The following is a 25,046-nucleotide window of genomic DNA, read 5'->3' as shown; positions in this document are numbered from 1 at the left end:
CAGAGGCTGGGTCCCGATGCCTGGGCCTTGGTTCAGGGTCAGGATGAGGCCTCGGAGACTTGACCTTAGAATGCTCCTCTTCCGTCTTCTTTTCTTCGGCTCTTGAAGCCGATTGATGACCACTGTTAGGGTCATGCCAGAGTTATTAACTCCAGTGCATTCACCCCAGCAGACGGTGCCATTTTGATGCTATACAATGCATTATATTAAATTGCACCGTTCTTTGGATTTCAAGCATCGAAGAAAGAAAATGACGAAGAAGAGGAGTTTCCAGGCCTGAGTTCCGAGGCGCCATCTTTAAAAATGACGCTGGCCGTCCAGTGCTCCTACCATGTGACAGGGGCCGGCCAATGGCATGGTTACCCTGTCACATGGTAAGGGCAAAGGGCCATCGGCACCATTTTTATTAGTGGCAGCCGACGGCCCAAGAGCGGGAGATTGCTCCCGGGGCCCACTGGACCACCAGGTAATTTTAAAATGTTTTTGGGGGGGTCGGGAGGGTGGTGGAGGCTAAGGGAGCGGTTTTAAAGGGTCAGATGGGTTTTTTGTTTATCGGCCGACAGCCCGAGTGCGAGAGAATGCTCCCGGGACCCCCGCTGGACCACCAGGTAATTTTAAAATGTTTTTTTGGGTGGAGGCTAAGGGAGCGGTTTTAAAGGGTCGGGGTGGGTTTTTTGTTTATCGGATCGGGCGCAGCTGATAAAAAAAAAAAAACGATCGGGCCGGACGAAAAAAAATGCATCATTTGAATCGTAACCGGAACTGAACCGATTCCGGTTCCGATTCACATCTCTAGAGAGCATGTGTGTGATTGAGAGAGAGAGACTGGTCAGGGAGGTGATGTGTTTCTGTGAGAGAAAGAGAGACTGTTCAGGAAGATGACTTGTGTGTGAGAGAGTCAGAGACTGGTCAGGGAGGTGACTGGTGTTTGTGAGAGAGACAGACTGGTCATGGGGTCTAATTGGGGTGTGAGTGTGTGTGAGTGTCTGTGTGAGTGACTGGTTATGGGCCCTAAGGAAGAGAACCATGAGGACAGATCTTCAGCAGCCACTGCTGCTTCCGGTATGTGCTTTTGGCCTGCAAGGGAAAGGAGTAGGAGAGTTGCTGAAGAGGGTAAGTAAAGGTGGATATTTAAAATTTATTTTTCATGATTCACTGATATTTTAATTATTGGGTGTTATGTGATATGTCTGCCTTTTTGAAATATTTTATTGATATTTGAACAATTGTTAATAATTTGTCTGAGTTTTTAATTTATTTCAATTAATTAATTAATTAATTGACATTTATTGATCACTTTCCAGATAAAATCTTATCACCCAAAGCAATGTACAAAATAAAAATACAAAAATAATCATAACATAAAATACATAAAATCATGAATACAACCAGACATACATAACATGCATGTGTTCATCAGCTGTTTTGTAACATTAGTATATTTTTTATTAGTATTTATTAGTATAGCTTTACAATTTATTTCTGTGTGGGGGATCTATAGCAGCTTGGTTTATTCGGTTTTCCTAATAGGAAGTGTATTTGTGTTTAGGGCCTGGTTTAATATCTGTAGTGTTGCCTTTTCATAGATAGGGTTGTTACTGTTTGAGTGTGTTCCAGCAGTCAAAAAAGCAAACAGAATGTTAGGAATTATTAGGAAGGGAATGGTTAATAAAATGGAAAATGTCATAATGCCTCTATATCGCTCCATGGTGAGACCGCACCTGGAATACTGTGTACAATTCTGGTCGCCACATCTCAAAAAAGATACAGTTGTGATGGAGAAGGTACAAAGAAGGGCAACCAAAATGATAAAGGGGATGGAACAGCTCCCCTATGAGGAAAGGCTGAAGAGGTTAGGGCTGTTCAGCTTGGAGAAGAGATGGCTGAGGGGGAATATGATAGAGGACTTTAAGATCATGAGAGGTCTTGAAAGAGTAGATGTGAATCGGTTATTTACACTTTCGAATAATAGAAGGACTAGGGGGCATTCCATGAAGTTAGCAAGTAGCACATTTAAGACTAATCGGAGAAAATTCTTTTTCACTCAATGCACAATAAAGGTCTGGAATTTGTTGCCAGAGGATGTGGTTAGTGCAGTTAGTGTAGCTGGGTTCAAAAAAGGTTTGGAGAAGTTCTTGGAGGAGAAATCCATTAACGGCTATTAATCAAGTTTACTTAGGGAATAGCCACTGCTATTAATTGCATCAGTGGCATGGGATCTTCTTAGTGTTTGGGTAATTGCCAGGTTCTTGTGGCCTGGTTTGGCCCCTGTTGGAAACAGGTTGCTGGGCTTGATAGACCCTTGGTCTGACCCAGCATGGCAATTTCTTATGTTCTTATGTTCTTATAATACAGGTATAACTTTGTGCGGATTAGTTGTGCATTATTGCAGATCCTGTGACTATATTAGATGGTGATGCTATATTTCTCTTTCCATTTCTCCAGGTTTCCACTGCATGCAGAGTGGCTTTTTTTGGTTTTCCATTCCAGTTTCTGTCTCCATATTTATAATTTGTGGTCTTTCTGTACTTGTGAAGGTCAGTTCCGTGTGTGTGACCGAGGTGAGGTATTTTACTAGCTTGTAGGCATTTGTATCAATCTTGTTGTTGTGTTTTCTCAATAGGATATGCATTAGTGGTAAATTACTGTCTTTTCATAAGGAGGGCTATTGTGCCTGGTAGTAAAGGGAGTTTGTTTTGTTTTTACTGAGATGTCATCAGAACTAGAATATCTTTTTTGTATGGTGAGTTGTATGTGTAATGCCCTAGTTCTGCTCTGCACACACTGCTGGGGGTCGAAGGGGTTCCTGTAGATGCAGTATGTATGGTTACATTTAACCCCATGACAGTCACATGTTCAGTGTGTCACGCATGTGAGAACCATCTGTCAGGTGTGTCCTGGCCGAAAAAGGTTGAGAACCACTGCTTTAAGATATCAATAAAATAGAAACCTATCTACTCTACTTGCGATATTCTTCCGGTGGATTAGTATGTTCCCTATATTGTGTCTCATAACCTTGTTGTACTTTTTTTTATCTAACTAAGTCCTGGATTCATCATTCTTCACAGAATGATGAATCCTGCGAAAACGGGGGGCGGGCCTGCAAAAGCCCGCAGCCTTCACACCACGGCAGTGCACTGGCTGCCGGCTTTCGCACCGAATAACGCCACAGTGAAAGGTAGTGCTATTCGGCGTGCTACTGCCGACGATAATGTTAGTAATATTATCGCTGGCAGCGAAGCCACCGCTGACTCCGTCTCCTCCCCGCCCCGCCTCCTCCCCTCCCCCTAATTTGCATTATATCGCATGCGAAAAGGCCCTTTTCACATGCAATATGGCCTTATCGCGTGCTTAGGGCCCTAGCGCATGCGATGAAGCTTTAGAAAATAACCCCCTAAAACAGAAACCAAAAGATAATTCAAACAGCATACTCTAAATCATTCTATAAAGAAACATTTCTCTAAGTGTTTTTTTTTTTAATTTTCTTTCCCATAAGAGGAATAGTATTGCAACTGTTGGGATGACTTAAGATTTCCACCATCCAGTTAATCCAAATTGATGGTTATTAATATTGCTGATAGAGCTGTAAGGTCAGCATTGCTTCAAACTCTCTTAGGTATGTCTGTGCAAAGTTTCTCTTATTAATGTCTTTGACTTATTTTACATCAATAACATAATATCAGTTCAGGGTACTAGGTGACTTATCAGTCTCCGGCAACCACTCTTTCATTGCCTCTCTCACTTTCAGCCATTCCCTTGACTAAAGATGATTATATTTCCATGTTTCAGCTTTTAATTAGAATTTAATTAATTCTCCATGTTTCTTACTTGGTCAGCGCTCCAAATATTAAATTTAGCTAGCAAAAATGACTTATTACACATCCTCTCATTTAATGTTATGAATAGTACTATGTTCCTTTAGTGAATTTACACTTCAGGGAGCTTCAGACTGCTTTTGTCACTTGATAGCAGTTCAGTAGCCTGCTCCCAGCAGTTTCAGGCAATGTTCTGCTCACAATTCTAAACTGTAACAACAGTAAAGATGTGACTGTATCATTGCTCTAGTGACCTCTCAGAGCACATCTTTGAATCTCAGCATACACATATCAGTTGTCAAAACATTAACCCCCTTGCAAAGGGAAAGAGTGAAGTGAATAACAAAACTCAACTAAAGTCTCAAAAGCAGTCCAGGAAAAGCAGTAACCTTAACGAGAAAAGCTGGAAAGGTATGACCACAAATGATTGTAGTTTGGGCAATAAAATCCCAGATCTGCAAGCCCTAATGGTGGACGTTGTTGCCATCACAGAGACATGGTTCACGGAATCTCATGATTGGGATATGGCAATACCAGGCTATAACTTAAGGAAGGACAGAGTGGATAGGAAAGGGGGAGGAGTGGCTCTTTATGTCAGAAACAATATCCAAGCATCTGAGCTGCAAGGAAGATGGGGCAACGAAGAAGTACTATGGGCCGACCTAAAAAAAGATGTTGGGGCATCCATTTATATTGGAGTGGTTTACAGGCCTCCAAACCAAAAGGAAGAGCATGACAGAGGTCTGGTTGAAGACATCCAAAAGATGGGAAAGAGAGGAGAAGTGGTGATCGTTGGGGACTTTAATCTGCCGGATGTAGACTGGAGAATCCCTTCTGCAGAATCTAACAATAGTAGAGAAATAGTGGATGCCCTGCAAGGGGCTTTGTTCAAACAAATGGAGATAATGTCTCTGATGTCCAGGTGGGCACCCAACTCAGCACCAGTGATCATCAAACGGTATGGTTTAATATCACAAAAAGGATACGGAAAAGAAGCACAAAGACCCAAGTTTTGCAGTTCAAAAACACGGACTTTGATGAAATGGGGAAGTACCTGGAAGAAGAACTATAAGGCTGGGAGAATGAGAAAGATGTGGATCAACAGTGGACCAATCTAAAAGAAGCAATCATCAAGGCAACTAATCTATATGTCAGAAAAGTAAAGAAAAACAAAAGGAAAATGAAACCTTTCTGGTTCTCAAAGGAGGTGGCTGACAAAAATAAAAGCTAAAAGAACAGCATTCAAGAAATATAAAGGATCCCAAAGGGAGGAGCACAAAGAAGAATATATGGTACAACTGAGAGAGACAAAGAAAGTAATCAAGACAGCAAAAAGTCAAGTGGAAGAAAGGATTGCCAAAGAGATAAAGAGAGGTGACAAAACATTTTTCAGATACTTCAGAGAAAGGAGAAAAGTTCAAAGTGGTATAGTGAAATTGAAAGGTGAAAAGGATCAATGTGTAGAGAGAGATGAAGAAATGGCAGAAATATTAGACAAATACTTCAGTTCGGTGTTCACTAAAGAGGACCCAGGAGAAGGACCGTCGCTAGTTAGCAAGAAACTGGAGGGAATTGGAGTAGATGTAACTCCGTTTACAGTGGAGAATGTGTGGGAAGAGCTGGGAAAACTGAAAGTGGACAAAGCCATGGGGCCCGATAAGGTTCATCCCAGGATACTGGGATGGACTGTGCTGGCGGGACTGTCGTGTGATCTGTTCAATAGATCCCTAGAAACAGGAGTGGTGCTGAGTGATTGGAGAAGAGCGGTGGTGGTTCCACGTCACAAGAGTGGGAGCAGAGAGGAGGCTGTTAACTATAGGCCGGTTAGCCTCACCTCGGTGGTGGGAAAAGTGATGGAGACGCTGCTGAAAGAGAGAATAGTGAACTATCTACAGTCGGGAGAATTGCTGGACCAGAGGCAGCATGGATTCACCAGGGGAAGGTCCTGTCAGACAAATCTGATTGACTTTTTTGACTGGGTGACTAGAGAGTTGGATCAAAGAAGAGCGCTTGATGTCATCTACTTGGATTTCAGCAAGGCTTTTGATATGGTCCCGCACAGGAGGCTGGTGAATAAAATGAGAAGCTTAGGAGTGAGTGCCGAGATGGTGGCCTGGATTGCAAACTGGTTGACGGACAGAAGACAATGTGTGATGATAAATGGAACTTACTCTGAAGAGAGAGTGGTGTTAAGCGGAGTGCCACAAGAATTGTTGTTGGGACCAGTCCTGTTCAATATCTATGTGAGCGACATAGCGGACGGGATAGAAGGTAAGGTTTGTCTGTTTGCAGATGACACTAAGATCTGCAATAGAGTGAACATGCCGGAAGGAGTGGAGAGAATGAGACGGGATTTAAAGAAACTGGAAGAGTGGTCGAAGATATGGCAGCTGAGATTCAATGCCAAGAAGTGCAGAGTCATGCATATCGGGTTTGGAAATCTGGAAGAACTGTATTCGATGGGGGGTGAAGGGCTGATGTGCACGGAGCAGGAGAGAGTCCTTGGGGTGATAGTGTCTAACGATCTGAAGTCGGTGAAACAATGTGACAAGATGATAGCTAAAGCCAGAAGAATGCTGGGCTGCATAGAGAGAGGAATATCGAGTAAGAAAAGGGAAGTGATGATCCCCTTGTACAGGTCTTTGGTTAGGCCTCACCTGGAGTACTGCGCTCAGTTCTGGAGACCGTATCTCCGAAGAGACAGAGACAGGATGGAGGCGGTCCAGAGAAGGGCGACCAAAAAGGTGGATGGTCTTCATCGAATGACTTATGAGGAGAGATTGAAGAATCTAAATATGTACACCCTGGAGGAAAGGAGGAGCAGAGGTGATATTATACAGACTTTCAGATACTTGAAAGGTTTTAATGATTCAAAGATAACGACAAACCTTTTCCGTTGCAAAAAAATCAGCAGAACCAGGGGTCACGATTTAAAACTCCAGGGAGGAACACTCAGAACCAATATCAGGAAGTATTTCTTCACGGAGAGGGTGGTGGATGCCTGGAATGACATTCCGGAGGAAGTGGTGAAGACCAAAACTGTAAAGGACTTCAAAGGGGCGTGGGATAAATACTGTGGATCCATAAAGTCTAGAGGTACTCTAAAGTAACCCGAACTATTCTACGTAAGTGCTAAAGTTAAGGTTCACTATTAATGATTTAAAGGTTCTAATGTGCCAATGTTCCTTAAAATCCCCTATTCGTTCTATTAGAATCATTCCTATGTATTCATATTTATATATTTTACTAGACGTTATGTTCTAATGTTACGCCCTAGCCGCGATTGCTCTGTTATTTTTATCTTATTCTTTTGACGCTATGTTTTAATGTAACGCCTTAGACGCGATTGTTCTGTTGTATTGTAAACCGATATGATTTGTATATCCTACAAGAATGTCAGTATATAAGAATTCAAAATAAATAAATAAATAAATAAATAAATGAAGAGTGGGTGGCTCATGGGAATGACGGCTACTACCTGGTGATAATACCCTTATTCAATAAACATACACATGGTTAATGTGACTCCAACATTGCTCCAAGCTTCAGTGGCAATGAGGAAATGTGGAAAAAAGGATTTGCATTCACAAAAAAGCAGGGAGTAGCTTGCTTGTTACCGCGGTTACTACCCTAAACCAAATAAGTGTAGCCGCGCGTATCTGCTAAAATCCTGGATCGGCGCGCGCAAGGCTACCGATTTCGTGTAGCCGGTGCGCGCCGAGCCGCGCAGCCTACCTCCGTTCCCTCCAAGGCCGCTCTGAAATCGGAGCGGCCTCGGAGGGAATTCGCTAACGCCCTCACCTCACCTTCCCCTCCCTTCCTCTACCTAACCCACCCCCCCCGGCCCTGTCTAAACCCCCCCTACCTTTGTTGGGGGATTTACGCCTCCCAGAGGGAGAAGTAAATCCCCACGCGCCAGGGGGCGCTGGCGTGCCTAGACGTGACCCGGGGGCGGTCCCGGAGGGCGCGGCCACGCCCCTGGACCGCCCCGGGCCGAAACCACGCCCCCAGGCCCGCCCCCGAAACGCCGCGTCCCGCCCCGAAAACGGCGCGCCGCTCGGCCCCGCCCCCGACACGCCCCCTCGGAAAACCCCGGAACTTACGCGAGTCCCGGGGCTCTGCGCGCGCCGGTAGGCCTATGTAAAATAGGCGCACCGGCGCGCAAGGCCCTGCTCGCGTAAATCCGGGCGGATTTACGCGAGCAGGGCTCTTAAAATCTGCCCCAATGATTTGCATTGTACTCTGTAAATTATGGGAAGCCGGTGAAGTTCTTTTAAAATAGGTGTGATATGATCATATTTTTTAGTCCCATTCAAAACTCTGGCAGCTGCATTTTGCAGTAATTGAAGAGGTCTAATGGATGACAGAGGCAAACCCAATAAAAGCACACTGCAATAATCTAGTTTTGAAAAAATTAGAGATTGCAATACAGTTCTAAAATTACTAAAAAGTAAAAGTGTTTTTAATTTTTTTTAAATATGTAATTTATTAAAACCACTTCTTTTTTTTTTGTATTGATAATTTTTATTGATTTTTCAAAAATTAGACAACAAAACAGATGTATAATTATTCCATAATTTCAAATCACCAGAATACATAAATTCCCATTCAAGAAACATATAATGGTCTAATTATGATCCAATCAAGAAATGTCTTACCACATTTATCTAAGACTAACAGAGGCCTGGTAAATTAAGGGAGATATAAAAGAAACTAATATTACTCTTATCAATGCATTGTAGTCCTGTTAATATTTCTTTTCACTGGGCTATGTTTGGTGACATGGCTGCTCTTTTTTGCTCAACAAATATTTTCAGATGTTCTGGACTAAAGAATATAAAAACATCCTGTTGTTTTTTAACAATACATTTACAGGGATATCTAAGGTTAAATACAAATCCCATTGTCAGTAATTCCTGTCTAAAAGTCAGAAACTCTCTTCTTCTAATCTGTGTAGAAACAGATAAGTCAGGAAAGATTTTTACCCAAATTTCCTGAAATGTGATGGGGTATATGCTAAAATATTTTTTCATGACTTTATTTAAATCAAGTAAATTTGTAAAAGCAACTAGTAGCAATCCCCTATCAATTATTTGATTGTCAGTGCTCTCTAAGAAATTTGTGAGATTGCCCTGAAAGGGCATCTCCTCACTATTCAAGTTGGGGTTTTTTTTTGGTAAGAAATAGCAATAGCTAATCATTGGAAGATCATTTTCCGAAAACGACAAGATTTGTACTAAGAACAACTTCAGTGTTTCCATCGGTACCTGCCCCACTATTCTAGGAAAGTTGAGCAGGCGCAGATTTAGACGCTTATTATTATTTTCAAAAGCTTCAAGTCGTCTATGCAAGTATTCTCTGTCTTTTGCTACAGTCGATTGGAATTCTAAATTTTTACTCTCCTTATCTTCTAAAGCCTTAATCCTTATTTCTGAACTTTTTACACATTCTCGGACTTGTATTAAATCCTGTTGATTTTTCCCTGTTACTATATCAACCTTTTTCTCTAATCCTTTTATGTCCATTGACATCCTTGCGATCATGTCCCATAACAATTCCAGTGTGACCACCGCAGGGCGCTTTAGAGACTCATTTTGGCTGTTCCCTGAGGTCAGATCACCTCCCTCAGGAGCTGTTACATTTCCACCTCCGATATTTACAATCGGGGTTCCTGACTCAAATGAATTGAGTCCCTCCGATAAGCCACCCATGAGACCTTCAGCCGCCCTGAATATTGGCGGTAAATCTAGGTTGGGGCTCAGCGAAGCTTCTTCCAAGGACTTGGGCTGTTCTCCCATAAAGCTCAAGTCTGCGGTGTCCTTAGCTGCTGGTGAAACAGGAACCGATAAGAAATGAACTATCTCTTGCTGAATAGGGGATGGAGGAGGAAGTGAGGGAAACACCCTTATTTTCCCCTTACGTTTTGGAGGCATCTTAACATTTACCGATTCAAATTCAACAGTCCGTTCGTCTCTTATAAACAATGCAAATTTTTACTTGCCTCTGTGGCGATGACTGAAGCAGAATTCCCCCTCGATCCTCGCTTATCCAAGCTAAGCCAAGCAAAGCCACGCGCGCCCCTTAGGCGCGCCGGCGGCAGTGGCGCGCCTAGGAGACGTCGTTCTTATGGCATCTCCTTGGCCCCTCCCGATGACGTCGGGGCTGGCAGGCAGGCAGGCGAAAATCAGCTGGGGAATCTCGGGGCTCTCCGGGTGCTCCTTGCAATCAGGCACGCTCTCTTTACCTCCTAGACGCCGCTCTTATGGCGTCTCCTCGGCCCCTCCCAATGACGTCGGGGCTGGCAGGCAGGCAGGCGAAAATCAGCTGGGGAATCTCGGGGCTCTCCGGGTGCTCCTTGCAATCAGGCACGCTCTCTTTACCTCCTAGACGCCGCTCTTATGGCGTCTCCTTGGCCCCCTCCCGATGACGTCGGGGCTGGCAGGCAGGCAGGCGAAAATCAGCTGGGGAATCTCGGGGCTCTCCGGGTGCTCCTTGCAATCAGGCATGCTCTCTTTACCTCCTAGACGCCGCTCTTATGGCGTCTCCTCGGCCCCTCCCGATGACGTCGGGGCTGGCAGGCAGGCAGGCGAAAATCAGCTGGGGAATCTCGGGGCTCTCCGGGTGCTCCTTGCAATCAGGCACGCTCTCTTTACCTCCTAGACGCCGCTCTTATGGCGTCTCCTCGGCCCCTCCCGATGACGTCGGGGCTGGCAGGCAGGCAGGCGAAAATCAGCAGGGGCTGGCAGGCAGGCAGGCGAAAATCTCGGGGCTCTCCGGGTGCTCCTTGCAATCAGGCACGCCTATTAAAACCACTTCTAACTGGGTTAAAGATAATTTTTTTCATGTTGCGTTTGCTATCAATTATGACACCTAAATCTCTAGCATGGTCACTTACAATAAAATTTCGATCATCAACAGTATGGGCCGGATTTTATAAATTAGCGCGAGCGTGTACTTTTGTTCGTGCACCAGGCGCGAACAAGAGTACGCGGGATTTTAATAGATACGCGCGTAGCCGCGCGTATCCATTAAAATCCGGGGTCGGCGCACGCAAGGCTGCCCAAAATCGGCAGCCTGCACGCGCTGAGCCGTGCAGCCTACCTTTGTCGGCAAAGTTACGCCTGCTGGAAGCAGGCGTAACTTGTGTGCGCCGGCCGGCTGCCCCGCTCCATGTTCCGGTCCCAGGGGCTGGTCCAGAGGCCGCGGCCACGCCCCTGGAATGCCCCGGGCCAAAACCACACCCCGCGGCGCCGCCCCCTAAATGTCGCGTCACACACGACACGCCCCCAAAACGCTGCGTCACTCCGGGCTCGCCCCCCAACACGTCCCTCCATGCAAGCCCCGGGACTTACGCGCATCCCGGGGCTTGTGCGTGCCGCCGAGCCTATGCAAAATAGGCTCAGCGTGCGCAGGGGGGGTTTGGGGTAGGTTTTCAGGGGGTACACGCATATCCTATGCGCGTACCCCATTGAAAATCTACCCGTATGTGTCTTAAAGTACTCATTATTTGATTTGTTGCTTAATAAGATGATCTCTGTTTTATACTCATTTAAAATCAATTTTGAATGAATCAACAGTTGTTGAATGGCAGAAAAATACACATTTAACAATTTCAAAACATTTTCTATAGAATGTGTTATTGGAACCACAAATTGTACATCATCAGCATATATGTAATACGTTAAGCCCAGACCTGAAGTTTGCATAATGGTAGCATATATAAATTGAACAGAGTAGATGATAAAGTTGACCCTTCTGGGACACCTGTTTCTAACAGGACCTGTTCTGAGACAAAATTTTCTATTTTAACACTATACCTCCGACTGCTAAAACCATTTGAATGGTGTTCCAGCATTCAAATGGTTCAGATTTCTGATAACCTATGAAGTAAAATATCATGATTGATTGTATCAAAGGCAGCCGAAAAAAACAAAATTAAAAGATACATTTGACCAGAGTCCATTCTTCTAAGGATGATGTCGGACAGGGATAAAAGTAAAGTTTGAGGCTCCAGGGAGGAAGACTAAGAACCAATGTCAGGAAGTATTTCTTCACTGAGAGAGTGGTGGATGCCTGGAATGCCCTTCCGGAGGAAGTGGTGAAGTCCAAAACTGTGAAGGACTTCAAAGGGGCGTGGGATAAACACTGTGGGGTAGATTTACAAAAAATGCGTGTTCGCGTACTTTTGTTGGTGCACCAGTCGCAAACAAAAGTACGCTGGATTTTAGTAGATACGCGCGTAGCTGCGCGTATCTGCTAAAATCCAGGATCGGCGCGCGCAAGGCTGCCGATTTTGTGCAGCCGGCGTGCGCCGAGCCGCGCAGCCTGCCTCCGTTCCCTCCAAGGCCGCTCCGAAATCGGAGCGGCCTCGGAGGGAACTCGCTTTCGCCCTCCCCTCACCTTCCCCTCCCTTCCTCTATCTAACCCACCCCCCCCGGCCCTATCTAAACCCCCCCCTACCTTTGTCGGGGGATTTACGCCTCCCGGAGGGAGAAGTAAATCCCCGCGTGCCAGCGGGCCGCTAGCGCGCTGAGACACAACCCGGGGGTGTTCCGGAGGGCGCGGCCATGCCCCCGGACCGCCCTGGGCCGAAACCATGCCCCCGGGCCCGCCCCCGAAATGCTGCGCCCCGCCCCCAAAACACCGCGCCGATCGGCCCCGCCCCCGACACGCCCCCCTCAAAAAACCCCGGGACTTACGCGAGTCCCGGGGCTCTGCGCGCGCCGGCAGGCCTATGGAAAATAGGCGCTCCGGCGCGCAAGGCCCTGCTCGCGTAAATCCGGGCGGATTTACGCGAGCAGAGCTTTTAAAATCCGCCCCTGTGGATCCATCAAGTCTAGAGGACATGTATAAAGAGGAGGCAGCAAAAACTGCACGGAGCGGCAGTAGCCACAGAGGCATTCATGGAGCGGGATGCCAGTGGTTGGTGTTCCACCTTCACAGAGCGGAAGGATGGAGGGCTGCCATCTCCAAAAAAAAAAAAAGGAAAAAGTGTGTAGCTTGCTGGGCAGACTAGATGGGCCGTTTGGTCTTCTTCTGCCGTCATTTCTATGTTTCTATGTTTCTATGTAAGGGCGAAAGCCGAATTATGAAGGGAATAATATGTTATGTTCCTCTAAAACTTCTGTTAATTGCTGTTGAACTACCTTCTCAATTATTTTGGATAACATTGGCAAGTTTGAAATAGGCCTAAAGTTCTTAAGTTGATTAGAATCCAGATTCTTGTTCTTTAAAATGGGATTTATCACGGCATTCTTTAATATCTCTGGTGGTATCCCTTCTTCTAATGATAAATTGACAATATTCGCTATTGATCTTGCAATTATGTTGGATACCATTTTTAGATGTTTAATTGGAATAGCATCTAAGGAATGAGTTGCAGGGTTCAATTTTTTAATCAAACACTATTTCCGTAGCGGATACGGATTCAAACACAGACCATTCACATTCAGCTGTTTCCCCAAGGACAATCTTCTGTTCCTTTATAGGTTGAAATTTTGTAATTAATTTGTCTGTTTTCTCTTTAAAAAAGAGAGCAAAATCTTGGCATTTTATTTCGGCAGATTCAGTATTAAACACCGGTTTTATCAACCCTTGTACATATGAATATTATACTCTGTATTTTTGGCATGAAATTCTCTTTGGCGTTAGATATTTTAGTTCTGTATTTGGTTAGGAGGCAACGGTAAGAAGCCAGAGTATCGGAGCTGGGATTTTTACACCAGAATCTTTCTTTTTTTACATAAAGTTTTCTTCAAATCTCTGAGTTAATTTGAATACCAAAGAGCACTGGTTTTCTTTTCTGGCTTAAATACTTTTTTTGTTAAAGGACTAATTTTATCAGCTAGCAAAGTGGTGTTTAACACCCACGATGAAACAGCTGTGTTAACATCACTATAATCTAATTTTCAACTACTTCCAGGATGTTTTCAATTAGATCATCAAGCCTAGGTGGTTTACGAATTTCTATGGGACACGGTTGATCATGAGTTGAGTTTTTAGCCTCAACACCACTTAATGTTGTCTCAATTAGAAAATGATCAGACCAGGGTACTGGTGAGGATTTAGGGGACAAAGAATTCTCAAGGAGATGATTTATAAAAATCAGGTCTAAAGTGTGTCCTGCCTTATGTGTAGATTGATCTACTATTTGCTTTAGACCAATCGCTGTAATGGTTTCTAAGAAGTTTTTACATGTAGTAGTCAATGGTATGGTGTCTATATGCAAATTAAAATCACCCAATACTATGGCTGGTATATCCTGAGATAACCTTTCAGTCAGAAATTCTGTTAGAGTGGAACAATTATATTCTAATAGGCCTGGCGGAGCATAGATTAAACATACTTGCAAGAGATGACTTCTAAAGAAACCGATTTCAAAGGGAAAGGAGCTTTCAAAATGTTGCCTAACTAATTTAAATTTCCTTTTGGCAATCAACATAATACCACCTCCCTTTCTTTTAATTCTGGGTATAGAAAAAATATCATATTGTCATTGTGCCAATTGATTAATTGTAACTAGATCTGAGTCTCTTAACCAATTTTCTGTACTACAACAGATATCTGGTGTTTTTTCTGACAAAATGTCATTCAGTACTGGTATTTTTTTTAGTTAAAGATTGAGCATTAATTAAAATTAATGACAGCAAGGCAGTAACAAGAAACTGTTAATTAGGTTGTAAAGTAATAATATTGTATGTTCTGTATCGTTTACTTTTTGAATACCAGGTCTGTTCCCATACTTTCATTATTTGTACTGACACTAATGCAGGAGGACTCCATTTTTTTTTAACTTACCACATGTGTGTGTCCAAAATTAGCAAGTTTGATGCTTCAGAAAGGCTGAAGATTCTTAGGTGCCCAGATGGTGCACAAAGGGGGGGCACCAAGGGGGCATTCCTCTTTGGTGCACCCCTTCGGAGTGCACCATCCGGCGCACAGCATCGATGTCGGGGCTCTGCCTTTATCCCGCACACCTTGATGACGTTGGCGAGTGGGAGGGGAAAGCCCTCGTAGGAGGCAGAGCAGCAGGTCTTGGAGATGAAGCAGTCAGGCACAAACAGGTAAATTGGATAGCCTCTGATGGTCCTTGAGGCAAGTTCTCCTGGTGGAGGCAAGAATGACAGTGAAGCCTTCAGCATTGGGACTCAGCCTTTATCCCACGCACCTTGATGAAGTTGGCGAGTGGGAGGCAGAGCAGCAGGTCTTAGAGATGAGGCAGTCAGGTACAAACAGGTAAATTGGATAGCCTCTGATGGTCCTCGAGGCAAATTCTCCTCCTCTTGTAGTATCAAGGGTGTTACCTAGTTTGTCCTTCTCTTCAGTAGATTCTCATGGGCTGCTGATGTGGTCCATTTTCTAACCTTCTCTCCTCTCTCCTTCCTCCTTCTCTCAGGATGTCTGAAAGTCATCCTCTCCTTGGATTCTGAGGATCTCAGGTTCCTCTTGCATTAGGCACACATATTAGGTAAACATACAGAGATATCTCTTCACTAGCGTATAAAACTCCAAGTTTGAAGATTCTGCTTCCCCTTCCTCTACAGAAACACACATACATTCCCCTCCCACTATCCAACTAAGGGGGTCATTTTCCAAAACGATCGCACGTGAAAAGTCCCTTTTCACGTGCGATCACTAAATTGGGGCAGAGTCAGGGCAGAGTCTGCACTGGAAGGAGGGAGTCGGGGCGGAGTCTGTGACGACTTCGCTGACGGCGACAAGGTAAGGGCCCTTTTCGCTGTCACTAGCGTGCCCAGTAGCACCACGTTTTATGATGCCACTATTGGGTGCGAAAGCCGGCAGCGACTGCACCACGGAGGTGCGATTGCTGCCGGCTTTCGCAGGCCCCCCCCCCCCGTTACCACGCGATTCAGGAAGCCACGGTAGCTTAGTAAATCTAGGCCTAAATTTGTCCAACCAAATTCACAGAATTCACAAATTTAGCCAATCAGACATTCTGGAGACATTCCTGGGATGAGTTTTTGATTTACATGATCAACACAGATTTTCAGCACTAAGCCATGGCACATGTGTGCAGAACTGTACCTTCTCTTCTGATGCTTAAGTCACCAGATGTCATCCCTACACCAAGTTCAAAACTTACCACAAGTCATTACCATCTCAGGTGAAATGAGTTGGTGGTATCACTAGTCCAGGTCCTACTGGAATGTTACTCTCATTAAAAGGAAATAAAATCAGTCTCAATACACAATAGTTTTCTAATCTGAAGGGAAGTCCTGAATGGCCTTGAAACTTCTCCCTTTGAGCTAGAGCATGACAAAAAAAAAAAGGAAGCCATGCAAACACATGTTTAAATCCACAATGAAAAAGAAATGTCCTCCTCTGAGGCCAAGTAAATGTTAAATGTAGATGTGCTGCTATGAAGTCACCACGGAAAAGGTAATGTAACCCTTACCGGGTTGTTTTAGTTCCAAGGGCACGCAAACTTTATTTTCTTTGGGGCTGCTCCGGCTAGCAAATTACATCCCAGGTGAATTATTTTAGGGGGGAGCTCTCGCTTATGGCCCTGCCCTCTTTGTCCAAAGGATATAATTTCTTCAGGCCCTGTCCCCAAGGGGGGACTGACACACCCAGATATCCTCTGCAAGGACAAACACCTGCTCCCTCAACCCTTTGCTGATTCTCGACTTCACCCATGTCACATGGGCACAGGAGTTTTGTTAGATCTCAAATCCCTCCACACTAGCACATCTACATTACACTTACCTAACTCATAGGAGCAGGGTCGAGATGGAGATCTCTGACTCACACTGCTGGCAGAGTGACTTATTGAGCCACAACTGCCATTCCACTGAAAGGCAAACCACCCACAGGAGGCAGAATTTGGACCCCTGTTACATCCTTCCCCTACAAAACAAAGTGTTTGTACATATCCCAGATGGACAAATGCTTTCTAAATATAGAAAGGGAAACACTGGTTAACCATTAACAATATTTAACATTAACACCATTTTGTGTGCCACAAAATCACATTATACATTCCTCTGAGGTGCTGACACAGGTTGCGATCTGCTGCAGAATCTCTCAGCCTTCTAGGTTCGCCTTTGCTTCACCTGCTAAGGAACTCAGGTTTATCCACAATAACATTGGCCATGGGCTCACAGACCACAAACCCTTGCCCTTTAAACCAAATCACATCTCAACACACTGTGGACAAGAGCAGGGATGGCATCTTTCTACTGGAATAATTGTTTGGCGGACCAATCTTTCTTGCCTCTCACACCAATGATGCCTCTTTCAGACCTTGCTCCCATAGAGGGACAGACCCACCCAAGTGTCCTGCACGAGGAGAAACACCTGCTTCCTCACCCTTGTGCTAAGGCTGATGATGATCTCCTATGTCACATGGGCACAGGGGTTTTATTAGATCTCAGACTCCTCCCAATAGGGAGTGGTATACAATACTAACATGCCTATTTTACACTAACCTAACTCATAGGGGAAGGGTCTGGATGGAGACCTCTGATTCACACTGCTGGCAGGGTGAACTATTGAGGCATTGATTGCCATTATACTGAAGGGCAAATCACCCACAGGGGGGCAGAATATGGCCAGTTCTATGGGGCGGATTTTCAGAGCCCTGCTCGCCTAAATCCGGGTGGATTTAGGCGAGCAGGGCCCTGCGCGCCGGTGCGCCTATGTTCAATAGGCCTACCGGCGCGCACAGACCCCGGGACTTGCGTAAGTCCCGGGGTTTTCCGAGGGGGCGTGTCGGGGGCGTGTCGAGGGGGCGGGCCCGATCCACGTGGTGTTTTCGGGGCGGGATGTAGTGTTTTGGGGGCGGGCCTGGGGGCTTGGTTACGGCCCGGGGCGGTCTGGGGGCGTAGCCACGCCCTCCGGACCCGCCCCCAGGTCGCGTCCCGGTGCGCTAGCGGCCCGCTGGCGCGCGGGGATTTACGTCTCCCTCCGGGAGGCGTAAATCCCCCGACAAAGGTAAGGGGGGGGGTTTAGACAGGGCCGGGCGGGTGGGTTAGGTAGGGGAAGGGAGGGGAAGGTGAGGGGAGGGCAAAAGAAAGTTCCCTCCGAGGCCGCTCCGATTTCGGAGCGGCCTCGGAGGGAACTTGTTTGTGCCTGATGCGCCAACAAAAGTACGCCAAATCGCGCTATTTGAAAATCTACCCCTATGTGTAGCAAGTATGTTTTAGAAACAATACATAGAATTAATTTCCATGCAAGTCCACTGAACTCCATTTCCTTTTGTTCTGTTCCTTTTCTAAAATGGCAAGGAGAAATTGAGCAATGTGTCTGGCCTAATAGCGCCGCTTAATGACATAACCAGATCAGAAACATAAAACAGTTCCAAAATACGACTGAAATGGGAGGTGATAATTACTCATGTAAAACCATGCCAGGAGGTTGCCTATAGTTAGATTTCCAATAATTCCAAGATATATGAAGCTAAAAATGGTTAATCAGATACTGAGGTATCAAATTGGCTTTGTAAGGGTCAGGCAGAAGTTTTAGTTCTGTAATTAAAAAAATAATAGTAAATAAAAGGATCACAAACGTAAGACTGTCCCAGTAAAGGAGAAAGCATATCTGCTTTATCAAACTTTTCTCATGTCCAATTATGATTAATGGCCTTGCTGTGAATAAACATATTACTAAGATGAGTTCAACTTGCAGCATGCCTATTTGATATTATAGTCTTGCCAGCATTCTACTAGGATCCTTGCCAAAGATATAAAATTCCTATATGTTTAGAGTATTTAATGACAAAAAAAATCCTCTACAATTTAAGAGGATATTAAATGCAGAACACTCTATCTGAAACTCAACACAAGCTTTTCAGGTTGGTAAAGTTCCAAATTTAATCTATAGATCCGTCTCCTTGATTGTTTCCCCTTCTTTGAAAGAAAGAAAGGTCTCATGGCTCTCCTGAGCTATCATACATTCCAATATGGCTTCCTGATCTATGATTGACTGAATGGAAAAACAATTATTTTGAAGTGGAAAATGATTAGCGTTAGCACACAATTAAATTGACTTTGGAACAAAATAATGGAATCCTGGGCTGACCCGATGGGTTCAGTGACAGTACTGTGTGCACTGCCATGAAGAAAATCTCTGGTTCAATCCCAGAATCGCATCTTTCCCACACCGGGTTGGTTGGGGCTGGGGATGTTTAGAGGCATCGTTCACAGCCCTGGGGATGGGGGCCTTTGTCATCGTTAAGGGTGACACCTGCGGCTGGATTCGGAGCCCTTGATGCAGAGTTCTGGAAGGAACCTTGGTACATGGCTTTCACCTTCAGGACTGCCACTACAGTGACCAGATTAGAAACAGTGGGAAGGAGGGGGGGGGGTCTATTAAAATAAGGGAAAAATCCACAGGTAGTTGTGATTGAAGGCTCCTGGCACCGGGATCCCAGTGCTAGTTCCGATTGAGCTGGAAGAAATAGGAGGAAGGAGGAACTACTGGGGGAAAATAACAGAATCCCATTACGAAGACAAGTGGAGTATGAGATAATAAAATGAAGCTTTCAGTTTTAGTCAAGGATTCCTGGGTCCCACTGAAAAGCAAGAAATAATCAAATTAATCGATTGAACTTGAGCTAGGAGGACTTCAACCTGGTTCCACTTTGCTTTAAATGCTGTTTTCCCTAAGGTGGATCAGGAACATCCATCAAACGTTTTCTTGAATTTGCTTTGGCTTTTCTGCACATCCATTGTGGATTTCCCATCCTCCAACCAAAAATATATCTTTGCTTTTAAAAGAAGTCATAGACAAGCCTGTAGCGTTTTCACAGGTTTGTTGCATTGGGTGGCAACTCTTAACAAGATTCATACACACCTATAGCTATACCCTTGAGAATTTCCTCATTGAAAAAAAAGACTATACTGAACAGATTGGGGAGGCAGGGCTGTCACTATGGGAGAGCAAGACTAGGGATGTGAATCGTGTGCCCTATCGTCTTAACGATTGAAATCATCTGGCAGGAGAAGAAAATCGTGTTTGGCACAATTTTTTAGTTAAAAAATCGTTAAAAATCGTTTTTTCCGATTAGTGCGCACTAACTTGAGTTAGTGCGCACTAACAGAAAATGATACAATTTGACACTTTTGAGGTCAGTTAAGGTCAGTTTAGGAATGAATATGTATTCCTATTGGCTGCCCTCTTATTTATTCATGTTACCAAGGTTCCCACTGACAGTATATGGGGGATGGGAAATGGAAACAGTTGGTAGCTTGACAAAAAAAGTAATGTGATCAGTCAATGTGACTAGAACTTGTGCCCTAACCCTGATACCAGGGGTGTTGTGATCTTCCTGCACACAGTGCCCTAACCCTGGCACCAGGGGTGTTGTGATCTTCCTGCACACAGTGCCCTAACCCTATTAATACCAGGAGTGTTGTGATCTTCCTGCACACAGTGCCCTAACCCTGATACCAGGGGTGTTGTGATCTTCCTGCACACAGTGCCCTATCCCTATCAATACCAGGAGTGCTGTGATCTTCCTGCACACAGTGCCCTATCCCTATTAATACCAGGAGTGTTGTGATCTTCCTGCACACAGTGCCCTAACCCTGATACCAGAGGTGTTGTGATCTTCCTGCACACAGTGCCCTATCAATACCAGGGGTGTTGTGATCTTCCTGCACACAGTGCCCTATCAATACCAGGAGTGTTGTGATCTTCCTGCACACAGTGCCCTAACCCTGGCACCAGGGGTGTTGTGATCTTCCTGCACACAGTGCCCTATCCCTATTAATACCAGGAGTGTTGTGATCTTCCTGCACACAGTGCCATAACCCTGATACCAGGGGTGTTGTGATCTTCCTGCACACAGTGCCCTATCCCTATCAATACCAGGAGTGTTGTGATCTTCCTGCACACAGTGCCCTATCCCTATCAATACCAGGAGTGTTGTGATCTCCAGACTGGCTGGGAGCAGGGATGCAGCTCTGCATGGATTACTGGGACAGGCAGCCCCAGACTGGCTGGGAGCAGGGATGCAGCTCTGCATGGATTACAGGGACAGGCAGCCCCAGACTGGCTGGGAGCAGGGCTGCAGCCCTCCATGGATGACTGGGACAGGCTGTCCCAGACTGGCTGGGAGCAGGGATGCAGCTCTCCATGGATTACTGGGACAGGCAGCCCCGGACTGGCTGGGAGCAGGGATACAGCTCTGCATGGATTACTGGGACAGGCAGCCCCAGACTGGCTGGGAGCAGGGTGCAGCTCTGCATGGATTACAGGGACAGGCAGCCCCAGACTGGCTGGGAGCAGGGCTGCAGCCCTCCATGGATGACTGGGACAGGCAGCCCCAGACTGGATGGGAGCAGGGAAGCAGCTCTGCATGGATTACTAGGACAGGCAGCCCCAGACTGGCTGGGAGCAGGGATGCAGCTCTGCATGGATTACAGGGACAGGCAGCCCCAGACTGGCTGGGAGCAGGGCTGCAGCCCTCCATGGATGACTGGGACAGGCAGCCCCAGACTGGCTGGGAGCAGGGATGCAGCTCTCCATGATCCGTGATCTGGTGGCCAGTGTGGCTACTTAAAAAATACACTTACCAACAATCAATTACCACACATATTTGAACTGTGTAGTTCCAGCCAGGACCACCTTTCTAAAATGCACAGTGATTGGCAAATTCAACATGCACTAGCATTTCACATGCCTGCTAACAAAAATAATAAACAAACAAGTTCTAGTACATGAGTGATGATCATCACGTTACTTTTTTTGTCAAGCTTCCAACTGTTTCCATTTCACATCCCCCCAACCATTACCTCAGTGGGAACCTTGGTAACATCAATAGATAAGAGCACAGCCAGCCAATAGGAATACATATTCATTCATAAGTGACCTTTACTGACCTGGGAAGTGTCAACAATTTGTATCATTTTCTGTTGGTGTTCGTGAGTTTCCAGTTCTATTTCCCATCCCCCCAATCATCACCTCAGTGGGAACCTTGGTAACATCAATAGATAAGAGGGCAGCCAGCCAATAGGAATACATATTCATTCCTAACTGACCTTCAGTGACCTGGAAAGTGTCAATTTGTATCATTTTCTGTTAGTGCGCACTAACGGGAGTTAGTGCGCACTAACACGATTTAACAATTTTTAATGATAAATCGTTAGAATTTCTATTGTATTGTGTTCTATAACGATTTAAGATGAAATTAACATTATCGGACGATAATTTTAATCATTGAAAAACGATTCACATCCCTAAGCAAGACTGCTGGAGCACCAAGCCCAGGGAGCACCAGAAGACAGAGGAAAGAGGAACAAGCTGCACATTGCTGTCCCCCTTCCGCATACTTCCTCCCGGGTGTATTCACCAGGCTGGTTAATAGTGGGCTAGCCTGCCCCAACATGGAAGGTGGGAACCATGCAGCCAACTGGCAGTGGGGAAGGTGCTGACAACAGTCTGCCCACAGCGCCATGTTTTCTGCCACCGTTCCTGGGTCGAGGTTAAAGCTAACTGCTCCTGTGAAGATACCATGAGATTAGTAAAGAGCAACACTGGATGAAATTGGTGATAGAAACTGGGGATGGGATAAAGTTGAATATGGAGGGCTGATGTAAAAAACTGTTTTCATAATGTATGCAATTTATGTTTTAATTATGTATGTTCATTTGTAAACTGCCCTGGTAGCTTCTGCTGATCGAGCAGTATAAAAAAAAAATTCAATAAATAAATCCGCTTTAAAAAAAGTTATATTGTTTTGTAAAGTATTTGGCATAAAACTGGAAAACAATTGGGATGCAGGATGGGAAAAACATAGGCGAGAAGACCGGTAGAAAAAAATTATTATAGTTTAATTAATTTAGCTTATTACAATGTTTTCACACTATACTGTACTGTTCAGAATCTGTGGGACATCATGCAATGGTTTTATTCCAAGTAAGTAAGCTGAAATTCCCCTGGTAGTCTGAAATATGCTTAATACAAATATTTGTCATTTTACAGTCTGAAGGCCCTTATCCATTTAGTAACTTGAGACATAAGCATGCTAATTTACTCCTCATTTTCTTGAATGAAAGGAAAATACAGTTGGCTTTATCTCAATGTAATTTTATAGGCTAAGATAGCCACAAAAGTAGACATATAAAATTAATGTTCTGTAGCCGCAAGCAAAATCATGTTTAAAACTAGGAGACAAGCCTTCCTTCTTTCCTTCCTCTAAATCAGGGGTTCTCAAATCTTGTCCTGGAGGACTGCAAAGTAAACCAGTCTGGTTTTTCAGGATTTTCCACAAAGACTATGCATGGAAAATATTGACAAACAATGGAGGCATAGCTTGCAAATATATTTCATGCATTTTCATTGTGGTCAACCGGACCAGCTTGTGGCCTTTGAGGTCTGGATTTGGAGACTCCCTGTCTTAAATGGCTGAGCTGCTCATGTGCAGTCATTGCACGCTGATGGCTTCTTATCCCCTCCTGTGACTTTCTGCCTGGACCTCTGCCATTGTTCTGTACCTGCATGAGTTCTCTTCACTGTGAATTGATAACTTCTTGATGTTGAGATGCTGATTGATTAATAAGAGGGTTTTCTTTTTTGTTTTTATGTTTTTTACAATAAAGGAGGTTTAGGTAGGTTGGATTGGAAATTGGGGAGTAGGTGAATTACCAATTGGGTGGTGCACACCAATAGACAGCTTGGTTACATAAAGATGATCAGGAGAGTGATGTTAATTTTCACAATGTTTACTGGGTTGTTCTGAGATTAGATTTTAAAAAGTGTAATTACTTAAATTTCATATTTTGTAATGTGATATAAAATGATTTTGACATATTTATTTTTAGTTTGTTTGCAAATCATCTTGAGTTGACCATAAATAATGCGGTTCAAAAGTTGACATAAAGAAATAAATTGTGCTCGGCTATATGCTTAGTGCAAATGTTTCATTAAATAAAGAAATGGAAAGAAAACAAAACAGGATGCAAACTCTGGTTAGTTCCGCAGCTAGTATGCATGACTACCACAGGCCCAAAGTCAATTTATGCAACCAAATCATTTTTTATTTGACTCATGGGGAGAGCAATAATCAAAGTCATTTGCAAGGGTAAAACAGTGTCACCCACATAAACTGATGCTTTGATTATTTCCCACCCTCTATGCGGGTAAAACTACCCAACTTCAGCATGGATTGGATACCATTCCCCATGAATCTTTCGAGGTGTTGCTGGGGTGAGGTGTGGTTGGGAGGCACTTACATGGATAGTTTTGAATTATCAAAACTACTAGTGTAGTATTGACGTGGAAAAAGTAGAAAAGGCACAAATCTGTCCTAGTACTTTTCTCTAGGGGTATAATCAAAGCAAAACTCCCTGTGCAGCTTTGCTTTCATTATTCCGTCAAACCGTACAGGTAAAAGCTACTCGTTGGGTTTGCAGAAATGCGGGCTGTTGGATTATTGCCTCCTTAGAGAGCAATTTTCAAAACTACTTATGTGGGTAAAGAATCAATTTACCCATAGAAATCAGCTGTTTGAAAATGGTCCTCCCCCAATTCCACTAAGATTCGGTGCAATATTCCACAACGGGCAGGCTTGTAGCCATCTTTAGAGGAGGCATTCCTGGGAGGGGGGGTGGGTGTTTAGGGTCGGAGAAAGGAAAAGTGCATGCATAGCTTTCATTTTCAAATCTATGTGCATGGACTTTTCCAGCAAAATTCGATCCACCTGAAAAGCAGGTACAAATGCCTGTGCTTGTGTTGTACCTGTGGCAAGTTTTGAAGCAAAAGCATGACAAACCTTTGCTTTGAAATGGGGCAAAGTCTGTGGATAAAATGTGCCCCAGAGCTTTATTGCAAAATGGACAGTCTGAAAATTGCCCCTGAAAAGAATGAACCAATGGTTTGAAAGTGTCCAGTGCCTGGTTTGGGGTGGCTTAAGAAAATAAATGTGCCTATTTTCTTACAGATTTTTAAATTTTTATGTCAATCTTTTGATATTTGGGACGAACAGTTCTTTGATAGTTAATAAGGCCAGGGGTCCCCAGGGATGACAGCAGAGTCCACATCTGGAACCTGGCCAGCCTTGGTGTTGAGTTCCCTGGTACATCCCTGAACAATGAGTTTGGTGATGTTGGATTTTTGTAGTGGTTTGGTGTGAAAGTGCTAAATAAGTGGCATGAGCCTAACACTATCAAGAAGCATGCCTGAGAGCATGAATCCAAAGGCATTTTCCCTACCGTGTCTTCCAGACATAAAAACAATGATGGACAGGAAACGAAAACGTCCTTAGCTGTA

This window comes from Rhinatrema bivittatum, chromosome 4 (assembly GCF_901001135.1).
Source record: "Rhinatrema bivittatum chromosome 4, aRhiBiv1.1, whole genome shotgun sequence".
NCBI classification, from domain to species: domain Eukaryota; kingdom Metazoa; phylum Chordata; class Amphibia; order Gymnophiona; family Rhinatrematidae; genus Rhinatrema; species Rhinatrema bivittatum.
Note: the sequence above shows the minus strand (reverse complement) of the source record.